General features: G+C 41.0%; 1 pseudogene; it reads right to left on the minus strand.

Annotated features, from left to right (window-relative positions):
* Positions 1–11,209: 11,209 nt before the first annotated feature.
* On the minus strand, positions 11,210–12,152 carry LOC702116 (large ribosomal subunit protein eL6 pseudogene; annotated as a pseudogene).
* Between the last annotated feature and the right edge of the window lie 3,639 nt (positions 12,153–15,791).

The raw sequence follows: 15,791 nt of genomic DNA on the forward strand, positions 1-15,791 counted from the left end.
CCTCAGTTAACACACTGTGATTACAGCCTGACTCCCCCACCACATCCTGTAAAAACGAAGGGTGGGTATGTGAAAATTGCCTCTGGTGTTTTTAGCACTAAGGAAAAAACTATTCATTTGTTCTCGGCAGGCATGCTGATATCTTATAAAATCCTCCTGGGCCACAGATTGTGAGGTCACTCTAGGCGAGAACAGGACAGCCTCTTCCATCAAACTCCCATTGGCATTCACTTGACTGGTCCACTTTAGTTCATTGTTTAAGAATAATAATGATGCAATAATCATGCATCCTTCTGGAGCTTATCTGAGGAAAGGAGATGGAGTTAAAAGTATATATTTTTTCAAACAGGAAGCTCTTTTTGATAAAATATATCAGCCCCTTATATTCTGTTGGTATAATACATTTCCCCAGAATGCCCTAGTTGAGCTCAAATGTCTGCAGCTTGTCCTGAGGACTCTACAAGGTTCTGTATGAACCTGTTGTTCAATTCTGCAACGTCCAACACGGTAGCCACTGGCAAAATATCTTATTCACAGGAGTCTTTACTGACTACATGGTGAAATAATAGTATATTTAATATATAGGTTAAATATTATTGAAGTATTACTTAACTTGTTTTTTAAATTTCACCTTTTCTCTTTACCTTTTTAAAAATTTCTAGTAGCCACTGTAAAATTCCACCTATGACTTGCATTTGTGACTCACATGTATTTCGATTGCACAGTGCTTGTTCAAATCATTTGCAAGTGTTTATTCTTAAAGGTTACTTGGGTATTTTTTAATAAATTGTTTTCCCATTAAAAGTTTAGTCCAGCTTTCCAGAAATTGATAAGCAACCTTTCCTTCAGATCTTTTATCTCTCCCGATAGCTTTTTATGCTTGGTTCCAATGACTTCGCAATCTGGTACCAAATGTTAGAATATGTGATTGAGTCTCTGCCTAGGTCGATCTATTCATCTTTAAAACAGAGGGCTGGATGTGACAGGACTCCAGAGGCTCCTCCTGGCTCTAGGATTTTACGATTCTGTTTTAAAACTTGAGGTCTGAAAAGGAGAAAACTCTAGATTAATTTCCGAAAGTCTTGACATTTGAGGGGTGATAAGGTTTTCCGAAGATAAAATCTTTTTAATGGACCCTTTTCCTAGCTGAGCTGGAAGCCTGGAATCAAACAGCCGGGCGAGGCGCAGGGCAAGGAGGGGCAATGCTGCCTCCTACTGGGATAAAGGGGAGCAGCAGGTCTACAGGGGAAGTGTCCCTGTGCAGTCGCAGTCTAAGTGCTGGCCAAATCTGAGACACTGAGGGCAATAACGGCTCTGGCAGCAGATGAGAAGTGTGAGTGTGGGGGACCCCAACAACTCCTTTAGTGGGTTTGCTCAGTCTGCCCCATATCTCTTGCCAAAAGTTCAACATTTGATTCAAATTGGAGCTGACCGTCCCCTTCTGGTCATAGCAATTGCTCTAAGAGTGTGGACACAGGCAGGTGAAGCTGCGAGGATGTGAACACAGGATCTGTACTCTCAGGATTCAGCCTCAAGGAGAGAGCAAGGCTGTGAGAAGGTGCCGGAAAAGCCAGGAGGAGCAAACTCAGGAGGAGGGGCTAGGCATGTTGGAACAGGCCTGTGGTCCATGCTGCTCTTGGGGGAGGCTGAGGTGGGAGGATCGCTTGAGTCCAGGACTTGGAGGTTGTAGTGAGCTGTGATCGCACCACTGCACTCCAACCTGGAGACCCCGTCTCAAAGACAGACAGACACACACACACACACACACACACACACACACACACACACACAGAGAGAGAGAGAGAAAGAGAGAGAGACAGGCGAGAAAAAGAGGAGGGTGTTAGCTTAGGCTAGTCCAAATTGAGTTTTTTCCCCTTTTGACCAAGAGTCCTGACCAGTACACTCTATAAAGCATTTGTTGTTGTTCTTGTTTTAAGATGGGGTTCTTCTAGAGTTGCCCGGGCTGGAGTGCAGTGGTGCGATCATAGCTCACAGTAGTCTCAACCTTTTAGGCTCAAGTGATCATCTGCCTCAGCCTCCTGAGTAGCTGGGAATACAGCTATGCACCACCACACATGGCTAATTTTTGTATTTTTTTTTGTAGAAACTGAGTCCCACTATGTTGCCTAGGCTGATCATGAACTCCTGGGCTCAAGTACACCTCCTGCCTCAGCCTCGCACAGTACTGGGATTACAAGGATGCGCCACCACTCCAGGTCTATAACACATTCTTTAGAGGAAGATGAGATGACCTTCTGAATAAATATAACAATAGATTAGGAATGTCCATAGAAGGGACATGTACCCTTTTCTCTTGATATGCAGTATATTTAAGAGAAAGGGAATCTGATGGACTCAGGAAGCCACAGACCAGGTGCCAGACATACGTGAAGAAGCCTAAATTAGTTTGCTCACTCCTATTACTCCCATTCCCAGACTTCCCTACCTTATCACCTCCGTGTCCTCCCAACTTATCAAGGCAATTCTGCCCTCTGCGTTTGGCCTCTCACCTCATCCTCCCAGCATACAACACACTGGACAAACACATACATCCACACTGTACAAATAATATATCCCACTGCTTGGTAGCAAGGAATACACTTACCTGTGTTACTTCAAGCAAAAGTAGGGGACAGTTTGCTAGCATATTTGTGGGACTAAAGAAAACAGGAATCTCAAGCTTGTTGCCAGGCCTCCTGGGAACTGGGGAAAGCCACATAACGTCCAAAGAAAAGCAAGACCCACAGGACAGCAGAGCACCAGAGAGCCCGGAATAAATCATCCCATGCAGAAGGTCATTCAGTGTCCAGTTAAATGTCCTGGAGACTGATGATCTTGCTGTCAGCCCTCTCTCCTGTCTCCCTGCTTATACAAGAAGCTGGAATTTGTTGATCTTCAAGACGTCTCGCATTATGGAGCCCACCTCATTTTTGCCTTTATCTTGAACCTGTTCTAAACATCTCCCTTGTGCTCTACTTAACGTATATTTGGACTTCTGCCTCCTCACAACTTCTGCTTACTATAACAATTTCTGCTTTCTCTTGACCTTTCATTATTCTTCAGAATCTTGTCTGCCTTTTCTGTTTTTGTTTCTTTCTCTCTTGCTAATGAAGATGGATTCTCTCCATCTCTTCTTTGTATTCCTGAGAATCTCCCCATATTTTCATTTTATATCATATCTGTATTTCATCTTCATTTTCTATTCCAGAAAAAGATAATTTGATGCCTTTATCATCATTATTTGTGTATGACAAAGATTTCTTACCAGGCTATCTCGGAGGCTATTGGGCAATTCTAAATTGGCTGCCTTTGGGTTGGGTGTCCACCTCTGGTTCAATTAGTGATAGCCTGGGGTGGGGTCGCATGGTGCAGGGCATGGCCATTTATGCTTACGGAGCAGAAGCTTGGTGAAGTGCTTTGAGTATAACCCCTTATGAGGGGTCAATGAGGGTTGTAGATTTCAAGGCTTTTTCTGTCCCATATATATATACTACCTCCAATTTTCACCTGCAATGCCATTCTCTTGTCCATTGTTCATCTTCTTGCTCACGTGGTCCAAGATTGCATTTTGTAGGTTGCTGCTTGCCTTACTTGATAGTCTTGCTCTTCTCTTTAATGGAGAGTGAAAGATGAGTTTGGGAAGAGCTGGTATGATTTTGCTTCTTTAATCAAAAAAGACCTTGAGAAATAAGGAAATGCTTTCTGGTGATGTATAACAACACACACCTCTTAATGGCCTCAGTGGCAAATTTGATATACTGTGACTCCTCCCTTGAGAATAATGATTTGGGGAATGAGAAGTGGGGTAAGGTGGAAGGAATTTGGAATGTAACCTCAGGCATCTGTCAAAATACTATCCTTTTCTAGTTACTACTGCCAGTTCTCCAACTGTTCAGGCCTCACACCCCCGGAAGGCACCAGCTCTGGAGCCATAAGTGTGCTTTAGGATTTTTATTCAGCCCTTTAAGTCAAACCTAAGATCTTTTCCCCACCTATGTAGTCTCAATCTTCTATTCTCTTTAAATAGCTGTCAGTGATTGTGCTATTCAGAGGTTTCTTCTCAGAATGTAATTGCTCTCTGCATACTTAAATGCCCCAGTTTCTATTGTCTCTGAATGAAATAACTTCAGATAATTCTCAGTCTGGATGATCAGACTGATGAAATCTGAGGAGAACTGAAATTGGGAAAAAATATCTAATATTTCCTCTCCTGGTGGCATCCTCATCTTTCAGAAATGTAGATAACTAAAGTCTTCTGCAGAGTTCCAGAGTCTGTCTCCTGCATGCCAATGATTACTCTTACTCTGTTTAAACACCAGGCTCTGATTTCTAGTAAAATCTAGAGTTTCTACAGACATGAATTCTTATTGTGTACCAGGCACTGCCATAGGAATGATAGGTTCATGATGATTGAGACAGATGTATTTGTTAAGGTAATCCTAGAACTTGTAACAGACAAACTCAAGAATGTGTAATTGTTCAAATGTGATAGAAGTTTGTTTTTCCTCACATGAAATTCATAATGGGCATTGCTGATGAGCGGATGCCTCACCCAAGTAATATGCGAAGACCCAGATTTCTTTCACCTGTGGCTCTGATGTCTTCGGCATGCGGCTTCCAAAGTCCCTGTAGAGCACGGAGGGTTGCCTGTGGGGGGACTTTATCAGCAAGACCAGGAAGGGTGCACATCGCTTCCACGCCAATGACATTGGCTAATGCATGTCACGTGGCCTAACTGCAAAGGAAGCTGGGAGACAAGGTTAGGTGTGTGCCCAGGCAGAAGGCAAAATGGGTTTGATGCATACATGGCAGCTTCTGTGAAAATAAACAAGATGCCACTTTTGCCAGAAGCATTCATCTGTGATTTTGAGGAGTGGAGGATACTTCAGAGTAAGATAGCCTGAGACTGGCCCATTAGGAGGACTCAGTGAGCCAACAGAAATCCTGGCTTTTAATCTTATTTGCCAAGATGTTTACCAAGCAAATAGCAACTAATGATTTGGCTTCCACAGATTGCCCAAAGAGAAATAACACATTGCCTAAGAGCAGCAGAACTCTAGTTCAACCTTCAGGAAGCACATTGGGGACAAGGACCAGGTGTCCACAACTTTAGGTCATCTCCTGGCCCAATCATCCCATCACCTAGGTATTAAGCCCAGTATCCATTAGCTATTCTTCCTGATCCTCTCCCTCCTCTCACCCCCACCCTCCAAGAGGCCCCAGTGTGTGTTGTTCCCCTCATGTGTCCATGTATTCTCATCATTTAGCTCCCACTTACAAGTGAAAACATGCGGTATTTGGTTTTCTGTTACTGCATGAGTTTGCTGAGGATAACGGCTTCCAGCTCCATCCATGTCCCTGCAAAGGACATGATCTCATTCCTTTTTATGGCTGCATAATATTCCATGGTGCATATGTACCACATTTTCTTTATCTAGTCTATCATTGATGAGCATTTAGGTTGATTCCATGTCTCTGCTGTTGTGAATAGTATGTGTGCATGTGTCTTTATAATAGAATGATTTATATTCCTTTGGGTATATACCCAGTAATGGGATTGCTAGGTTGAATGTTAGTTCTGTTTTTAGGTCTTTGAGGAATCACCACACTCTCTTACACAATGACTGAACTGATTTACACTCCCATCAACAGTGCATAAGTGTTTCTTTTTCTCCACAACCTCACCAGTATCTACTATTTTTTGACTTTTTAGTAATAGCCATTCTCACTGGTGTGAGATGATGTATGATTGCGATTTTGATTTGCATTTCTCTAATGATCAGTGATGTTCAGCTTTTCTTCATATGTTTGTTGACTGCATGTATCTTTGTCTTCTTTTGAGAAGTGTCTGTTCATGTGCTTTGCCCACTTTTTAATGGGGTTGTTTGTTTTTTTCTTGTAAATTTGTTTAAGTCCCTTATAGATGCTGGATATTAGATCTTTGTCAGATGCATAGATTGCAACATTTTTTTCCCATTCTGTGGGTTGTCTGTTCACTCTGTTGATAGTTTCTTTTGCTGTGCAGAAGCTCTTTAGTTTAATTAGATTCCATTTGTCAATTTTTGTTTTGTTGCAGTTGCTTTTGATGTCTTCATCATGAAATCTTTGCCTGTGCCTATGTTCTAAATGGTGTTGCCTAGGTTTTCTTATAGGGTTTTTATAGTTTTGGGTTTTACATTTAAATCTTCAATCCATCTTGAGTTGATTTTTGCATATAGTGTAAGGAAGGGGTACAGTTTCAATTTTCTGCATATGGCTAGCCAGTTCTTCCAGCACCATTTATTTAATAGGGAATCCTTTTCCCATTGCTTGTTTTTGTCAGGTTTGTTGAAGATCAGATGGTTGTAGGTGTGTCGTCTTATTTCTGGGTTCTCTATTATGTTCCATTGGTGTATGTGTCTGTTTTTGTACCAGTACCATGCTGTTTTGGTTACTGTAGCCCTATAGTATAGTATGAAGTCAGGTAGCATGATGCCTCCAGCTTTGTCTTTTTGCTTAGGATTGCCTTGGCTATTCAGGCTCTATTTTGGTTCCATATAAATTTCAAAATGGTTTTCTCATATTCTGTGAAGAATGTCAGTGGTAATTTATGGGAGTAGCATTGAATCTAAAAATTGCTTTGGGCAGTATGGTCATTTTCACCATATTGATTCTTCCTATCCATGAACATGGAATGTTTTTCTATTTGTTTGTGTCATCTCTGATTTCTCTGAGCCATGGTTTGTAGTTCTCCTTGAAGAGGTCCTTCACTTCCCTTGTTAGCAGTATTCCTAGGTATTTTATTCTTTTTGTGGCAGTCGTGAATGGGAGTTCATATGTGATTCGGCTCTCAGCTTGTATGGCTGATATTTCTAGATCTCTTCCTATGTTCCATGTGCTAATCTAAGGATCTTACATGTACAAAGAGAACAGAGGATCAAGACTCTATAGGTTTGAGGGAACATTCTTAGGTTTGCGCTAAAGGACTAAATAAAAAATCTGACCGAGTCATGTGGCCCCTGTCACACTTGCTGTTGACTCCAGAGGTGGCATTCTTAATCTTGTGTCTCATTTCCTTGTTAAATGGGTGTATCAGTTATAAAACAAGTGACATTGTGCTTTCTACACTGCTCTTTTATGAATTTAGTTAGGATGAAGCCTGATATCATAAGCTTCTATGTTCCATGATCACTGATAATGCTGAAGTTTAGAGTGTGCAAAGGAGAAAAACAGATTCCCTCTTAGCACTGGAAAGGGTTTCCCCTTCTAGTGAGGCAGGAACTTCCCTCAAGTATCTCCTTCTGTGATAACTCCACGGTCAATCCTCCAAGCTCTGGTTCCTTCGAGACTTTCTTCCTATTACTTTAATAAAAAGTCTAGTTTGAAACTCAAAGTTATAGCTGGAATCTGCCTTCTATTCCTGGGGCCTAGACTTAATGTTAGAAGGGGAAAAAGAGATCAAAATAAAGACAAAATAAAAAACCCTGAATTCTCAAGAAGGGAAAATACTTTGATTAAACAAAACAAAACAAAACAAAAAACTGGTTGGGTATGGTAGCTCACACCCGTAATTCCAGCACTTTGGGAGGCTGAGGCTGGCGGATCACCTGAGGTTGGGAGTTTGAGACCAGCCTGACCAACATGGAGAAACCCTGTCTCTACTAAAAATACAAAATTAGTCAGGCGTAGTGGCACATGCCTGTAATCCCAGCTACTCCAGAGGCTGAGACAGGAAAATCACTTGAACCCAAGAGGTGGAGGTTGCAGTGAGCCGAGATCATGCCATTGCACTCCAGCCTGGGCAACAAGAGCAAAACCTCATCTCAAAACAAAACTTATGCTACCATTTTGCAATTTCAAGAAAAATGTCAGTTTTCTTAGTTTCTAATGGGAAGCGTGAAAAGTCAATCATTAGACTGTTTTCTACTGGTTAGCAAGCTTTGACTATGTGTTAGGCATGATACCAGATTCTGGGTGTAAAAAGATGCAAATGATGTAGGCTAAACAGAGAAAGGCAGATGAATTACCGCATATGTTAAAGGCTAAAGCAAATGTGTAATGAAGACATAGTGGGGCCCCAGAAGTCAGAGCAACTAGTTCTATCAGGGTGGTAGTTGAATAATATGGTAAAAAAAATAAAAACTAGAACCATGTTAAATAATAATAATATCACCGGGTGTCTTTTTTGATTGTTTCTTCAACTTAATGTTTATGCCCCCTATATTTCACTGTGAAATATTTGTTAAGATGTTCCCTTTTCCCCACATTCAGAGTATCTTTGTAGTCCTTGGCATGTATTGAAGAAGATGATTTGGGTGGGGGACTAGAGGATGAATGGATATGGGCGAGTTACTGTGTGAGGGCTGACAGGTCACAAATAGAAGGCTATTTCCTTCATCTAGTGTGTGATAAGGAAGACCAGAACCAAGGCAGTGGCAGGGTGGAGGAATTGGGACAGCATTGGAGTCAGGAGACATTTTTTAATCCCAGGGCTTGGTGAGTGGGCATGAGGGGTTGTAAATGTCTTCACAATTTCTACCCTGGGAGACCCCATTAAGTGTGCTTGAGAAGACAGGAAATGAAATGGGTTAGAGGAGGATGATGGTGGGTTCTGTTTGGGCAACTATAGGGTATCTAAGGTGACACAATAAATAGATAATTGCAAATGCAAATCTAGAGCTTGGATAAAAGATCAGGGTTCGACAGATAGCTCTGGGTGCTGTCACCCAGAGTTTTGTGCATAGTAGGTGGCAGTGAAAGTCCTGAGACTGGGTGAGGTCCCCTTGGGCAGATGTGCAAAGTGGGGGTAGAAAAGGAACTCTAACATTAAGGGTGCAGGTAGAGAAGGGGGAACCAGGCAGTGAAACTAACAGAGGTGTTGCAGGGTCTGGATAGAAAGTAAGAGAGTATAGAAATAGTTAACATTTTATTGAGTGTTTAGTATTTGCCTGTTAGTGCTAAATACTTTCTCGTGCATTATATGATTTGATGCTCATGACAATGAAATTGTCATGAATTGTTATGAAATTGATATTAGGCTCTTTGTATGGATACGGAAATAGAAGTTTAGAGAGAGTAAGTAACTCAGCAAAGGTCATGCTGTTAGCCTATGGCAGATTCAGGACTTGGACCCAGATTTGTCGTACTTCAGAGTCTTTGTTCTTACCCCAGGTTAGCTTGCTCTCTTGGCATCTGAGAAACCAAATAAGGATGGAGTTTTTTTTTTTTTTAATTTATTTATTATTATTATACTTTAAGTTGTAGGGTACATGTGCATAACGTGCAGGTTTGTTACATATGTATACTTGTGCCATGTTGGTGTGCTGCACCCATCAACTCGTCATTTACATCAGGTATAACTCCCAATGCAATCCCTCCCCCCTCCCCTCTCCCCATGATAGGCCCCGGTTTGTGATGTTCCCCTTCCTGAGTCCAAGTGATCTCATTGTTCAGTTCCCACCTATGAGTGAGAACATGCGGTGTTTGGTTTTCTGTTCTTGTGATAGTTTGCTAAGAATGATGGTTTCCAGCTGCAACCATGTCCCTACAAAGGACACAAACTCATTCTTTTTGATGGCTGCATAGTATTCCATGGTGTATATGTGCCACATTTTCTTAATCCAATCTGTCACTGATGGACATTTGGGTTGATTCCAAGTCTTTGCTATTGTGAATAGTGCTGCAATAAACATACGTGTGCATGTGTCTTTATAGCAGCATAATTTATAATCCTTTGAGTGTATACCCAGTAATGGGATGGCTGGGTCATATGGTACATCTAGTTCTAGATCCTTGAGGAATCGCCATACTGTTTTCCATAATGGTTGAACTAGTTTACAATCCCACCAACAGTGTAAAAGTGTTCCTATTTCTCCACATCCTCTCCAGCACCTGTTGTTTCCTGACTTTTTAATGATCGCCATTCTAACTGGTGTGAGATGGTATCTCATTGTGGTTTTGATTTGCATTTCTCTGATGGCCAGTGATGATGAGCATTTTTTCATGTGTCTGTTGGCTGTATGAATGTCTTCTTTTGAGAAATGTCTGTTCATATACTTTGCCCACTTTTTGATGGGGTTGTTTGTTTTTTTCTTGTAAATTTGTTGGAGTTCTTTGTAGGTTCTGGATATTAGCCCTTTGTCAGATGAGTAGATTGCAAAAATGTTCTCCCATTCTGTAGGTTGCCTGTTCACTCTGATGGTAGTTTCTTTTGCTGTGCAGAAGCTCTTTAGTTTAATGAGATCCCATTTGTCAATTTTGGCTTTTGCTGCCGTTGCTTTTGGTGTTTTAGACATGAAGTCTTTGCCCATGCCTATGTCCTGAATGGTATTACCTAGGTTTTCCTCTAGGATTTTTATGGTTAAGAAGTAAGGGGGTAGGTGCTGGAGGCCCCGGTTGGGGAACAGATTTTCTTGTCCAACTCTGTCTTGTCCAAGTTAATATCAACAAGACTATGCAGACCCCTGGCTCAGGGTAGTTGAGTGAAAGGATAAAGACCCCTAATGTGAAAAGATCCCAAGAGACATCTCAGTTTGGGAAGGAACTTGAGGGCAATAGAATCCCTGAATATTCAAGTGCAAAAAGAGACTGGAGGCACGTGGAAGGTTAAATACACCAGAGCCTCTGACAGTTGAACACTTGAAACCTAATGATTTCCAGATTCTACCATTTGAAATCTTCATAACCACAGCCAAATCTTCCAATAGCTGTGAATTTAGATTTCTCTTTTTATTAATTTCCTATTTCAGAAAAACCATAGTCCCTATCCAGTTCTCAACATAAAAGTGTTAAAAGGTGTAAAACATCGACTCCGTTAAACACCCTGAAATTTAAACTTTCTGAAATGATTCTTTAGCTCTAGGTCAATAATAACAATTAATAATTATTGAATCTTTATTTTGTACTAGGAACCACTTTTAGCACTTTATATGTATTATCATTTTTAAGATACATTAACCCTAAAAAACAAGAGTGATTTTCAGGTCCGTTATACAAAGCCCTTGCATCTTCAGAATTAAGGTTATGTGCACTGAGTATTCTGCAAATCTTAGGAATCCTCATTTGATGGGTTAATATTGATCTAGGCATATTTAGGGAAGAATTGTCCATAACAATTGTAATCTACATGCATCAGAAGACTGAGTTTTGTTCTTGCTTCTTTCATAGACCTGGGACTTGAGCCAATTCATAGATTTCTTTGTCTTAAAATTCTTAACAGTTTTTTTATTTTTTATTTTTTATGGTTTTTTTTTTTTTGTACTTAGCTATTTAATGAGGTTCTTAAGACATTTAGAACACCAATTTGTGAGGATAAATTCCATTCGTCAGGACAAACACAGATCGCAGGTAGCCCTGGAGCTGAGGAACAGCTTTGATTTTTGGTAGAATTTGTGAGTCCACAGCTTTCTGATCAATCTTGCGCTGCTCTGTAATCTCGTATTTCTCTTTTTCTGTGTCGAAGATCTCACCTTCTTGGTGTCTGGGCTTCCGCAGCTGCTTCTTCTTGAAGTAAGCATCAGTAAGATGTTTTGGGATTTTGACATTGCTGATATCTATTTTGGTTGAGGTGGCAATGACAAATTTCTGGTGTGTTCTTCGTAGAGGAACTCGATTGAGGACCAGAGGTCCAGTCACAAGTAACAAGCCACTAGCCAGCTGCTTCAGGAAAACCACCCTCTTGCCCCTGTGGCGTCCAGTGAGGATGATCAGAATGGTCCTGGGGTAATGCTGGCTCGCAGTTTTCTCACATGCTGACTGAAGGGTTTTTTGCCGTGGCTCAACACCTTCGAGGCACATCTTCAGTAGGATAATATCTAGGCATTTTGCGAAGTTTAACCACCCGGGTACCGCCGTTCTTGTCACCACCAACTGGTTGTGTAAGAGTTGCAAGAACCTTCTCCTTCTTTTTCTTTTCAACCTCGCATTTAGCGGCTGAGTGCTTCCCCTTGTACATGGCCTTTCTGGAATACATGGCAGATCGGGAATACCTGCCAATTCCTCTGACAAGGACAGGGTTGCGGCTGCAATGGGGCTTCCCCTTCTTGGGCTTCTTAGCCTTGAGGTTACCCTTTTCCACCTTGCCACCAGCATCAGCCTTCTTGGCTTCGGGTTTCTTCTCTTTAGTATTTGGCTTCTCAACTTTTTCACCCGCCATCTTGCAAGATGGGAAAGAGCAACAATTTTTTTATTTTTAAAACATTATTGTAAAACATACTTTTTATACTAGAGTATATGAAGCATTTCTGTACAATGTAAAGAATAATAGTACAACATGTGGTATTGCATTATTGTATTATCCACCACCAGGATGGCAGAGTGAGATCTTGTCTCAAAAACAAAAACAGAAACAAAAACAAAAACAAAAACAATGCATCAAACCCTAAATCTGCATTAAATTGAGAAGCCCATCACAGCCTACTGCCTGGAAACCAGAATATTCAGTGCGCTCATTTCTTATGGCTGCTGTAACAAACTGCCACAAATTTAGACTTAAAACAACACAGGTCAGAAGTCTAAAATGAAGGTTTCAGTGGGGCTCTGTCCTTTCCGGAGGCTTCAGGAAAGAATTTGTTTCCTTGCCTTTCTCAGTCTGTGGAAGCTGCTAGCGTTCTGTGGCTCGTGGTGCCTTCTTCGCACCATTCCTACTTCTTGCTTCCATCATTACATTTCCTACTACTCACTCTGATTCCCCTGTTTTACTCTCACAAGTACCTTTGTGATTACATTGGGCCTCCCTGGAAAATCCAGGACAATCTCTCCGCCACAAGATCCTTAATTCAGTCACATCTGCAAGGTCCTGTGGACCATATTCACAGGTTCCAAGCAGTAGGATGTAGAAATCTCTGGTGGTGGGTGGGGGTGGGGGCTGTTATTCTGCCTACCACTGCCTAGTTCCTCAGGCCTGCCAGATAAGGGCTGATCCCAAGTGTGGCTGCCCCAAACTTCATGTGCAAGTCTTCCTGTCAGCTACAGGAAAGAAGACCAGAGAATGAATTAAAATTCATACAGCAGCCCAACAAGGGCTTCCTCCACCCCTGATTTATAAAAAGTTATTCATATGAAAGTATGAAAATGGCACTTTTAGCTGTGAATTAAATAATTTTATTGAGCATAATAAAAATGATGTGCAATGGAAGCTCTCCTGGAAAATGTTAGCATATTTGTGGAATAAGGTTTATGCATGAAAAAAGATCCTCTTGCTTCAGGGTTTCTTTTTTCTCCTGTATTTCACTGCTAGGGCTGCCACAGCAAATTACCACAGAATGGGTGGCTTAAACAGTGGCAATTTATTTTCTCACACTTCTGGAGCCTGGAAGTCTAAGATCTAGGTATCAGCAGGGTTGGTTTCTTCTGAGGCTTCTTTCCTCAGCTTGTGCATGGCCACATTCTTGCTGCTTTGTCCTCACATGGCCTCTGTGCACACACACCCCTGGTATCTTTTTCTCTTACAAGGACACCAGTCCTGTTGGATTAGGGCCCTACACTAAAGATCATTTTAACAGAATCACTTTTTAAAGACCTCATCTCCAAATATGGTTACACTCTGAGGTCTTGGGAGTTAGGGTTTTAACATATACATTTTGGCGGGGATAGGGGGGGACGCAATTTAGCCCATCACACTCTTTCTGCCTCCAGCTCCGACCACTGATTCCTTCTTAATGATCTTTTTCAGCAGGTTCCTATTTTAACTAGGTGCAAACATTAGGTAAACTCAGGGAATGTTGTCATATTAGGAGCCAAGGTTTACTAATCTGAGTAATGAATGTATATCTATTTTCTTTCCTTCCTTCCTTCCTTCCTTCCTTCCTTCCTTCCTTCCTTCCTTCCTTCCTTCCTTCCTTCCTTCCTTCCTTCTTTGTTTCTCTCTCTTTCTCTCTTTCTTTCTTTCTCTCTTTCTCTCTCTCTCTCTTTCTTTCTTTCTCTCTCTCTCTCTTTCTTTCTTTCTTTCTTTCTTTCTTTCTTTCTTTCTTTCTTTCTTTCTTTCTTTCTTTCTTTTCTCTTTTACTTTAAGTTCTAGGGTACATGTGCATAATGTGCAGGCTTGATACATAGGTATACATGTGCCATGTTGATTTGCTGCCCCCATCAACTGATCATTTACATTAGGTATTTCTCCTAATGCTATCCTTCCCCTAGCCCCCCACTCCCCAACAGGCCCTGATGTGTGATGTTCCCCACCCTGTGTCCAAGTGATCTCATTGTTCAATTCCTACCTATGAGTGAGAACATACGGTGTTTGGTTTTCTAGTTTGCTCAGGATGATAGTTTTCAGCTTCATCCACGTCCTTGCAAAAAATATGAACTCACCCTTTTTTATGGCTGCATAGTATTCCGTGGTGTATATGTGCCACATTTTCTTAATCCAGTCTGTCACTGATGGACAGTTGGGATGGTTACAAGTCTTTGCTATTGTGAATAGTACCACAATAAGCATACGTGTACATGTGTCTTTATTGTAGCATGATTTATAATTCTTTGGGTATATACCCAGTAATGGGATTACTGGGTCAAATGGTATTTCTAGTTCTAGATCCTTGAGGAATCGCCACACTGTCTTGCACAATGGTCAAACTAGTTTACACTCCCACCAACAGTGTAAAAGCGTTCCTGTGTCTCTACATCCTCTCTAGCATCTGTTGTTTCCTGATTTTTTAATGATTGCCATTCTAACTGGCATGAGATGGTATCTCATTGTGGTTTTGATTTGCATTTCTCTGATGACCAGTGATGATGAGCATTTTTTAATGTGTCTGTTGGCTGCATAGATGTCTTCTTTTGAGAAGTATCTGTTCATATCCTTTGCCCACTTTTCGATGGAGTTGTTTGTTTATTTCTTCTAAATTTGTTTGAGTTCTTTGTAGGTTCTGGATATTAGCCCTTTTCCAAACAATATGTTGAATAGGAGTGGTGCGAGAGGGCATCCGTGTCTTGTGCTGGTTTTCAAAGGGAATACTTCCAGTTTTTGCCCATTCAGTATAATATTGGCTGATGTACCATAAATAGCTGTTATTATTTTGAGATATGTTGCATCAATACCGAATTTATTGAGAGTTTTTAGCATGAAGGGCTGTTGAATTTTGTCAAAGGCCTTTTCTGCATCTATTGAGATAATCATGTGGTTTTTGTCATATGTTCTGTTTATATGATGGATTACATTTATTGATTTGCATATGTTGAACCAGCCTTGCATCCCAGGGATGAAGTCCACTTGATTGTGGTGAATAAGCTTTTTGAGGTGCTGCTGGATTCAGTTTGCCATTTTTTTATTTAGGATTTTCGCATTGATGTTCATCAGGGATATTGGTCTAAAATTCTCTTTTATTGTGTCTCTGTCAGGCTTTTGTATCAGGATGATGTTGGCCTCATAAAATGAGTTAGGGAGGATTCGTTCTTTTTCTATTGATTGGAATAATTTCAGAAGGAATGGTACCAGCCCCTCTTTGTACCTCTGGTAGAATTCGGCTGTGAATCCATCTGGTCCTGGACTTTTTTGGTTGGTAGGCTATGAATTATTGCCTCATCAGAGCCTGTTGTTAGTCTATTCAGAGATTGAACTTTTCCCTGGTTTAGTCTTGGGAGGGTGTATGTGTCCAGGAATTTATCCATTTCTTCTAGATTTTCTAGTTTATTTGCATAGAGGTGTTTATACTATTCTCTGATGGTAGTTTGTATTTCTGTGGGGTCGGTGGTAATATCCCCTTTACCATTTTTTATTGCGTCTATTTGATTGTTCTATCTTTTCTTCTTTAATAGTCTTGCTAGCAGTCTATCAATTTTGGTGATCTTTTCAAAAAACTATCTCCTGGATTCAT

Source organism: Macaca mulatta, chromosome 5, assembly GCF_049350105.2.
Source record: "Macaca mulatta isolate MMU2019108-1 chromosome 5, T2T-MMU8v2.0, whole genome shotgun sequence".
NCBI lineage: Eukaryota > Metazoa > Chordata > Mammalia > Primates > Cercopithecidae > Macaca > Macaca mulatta.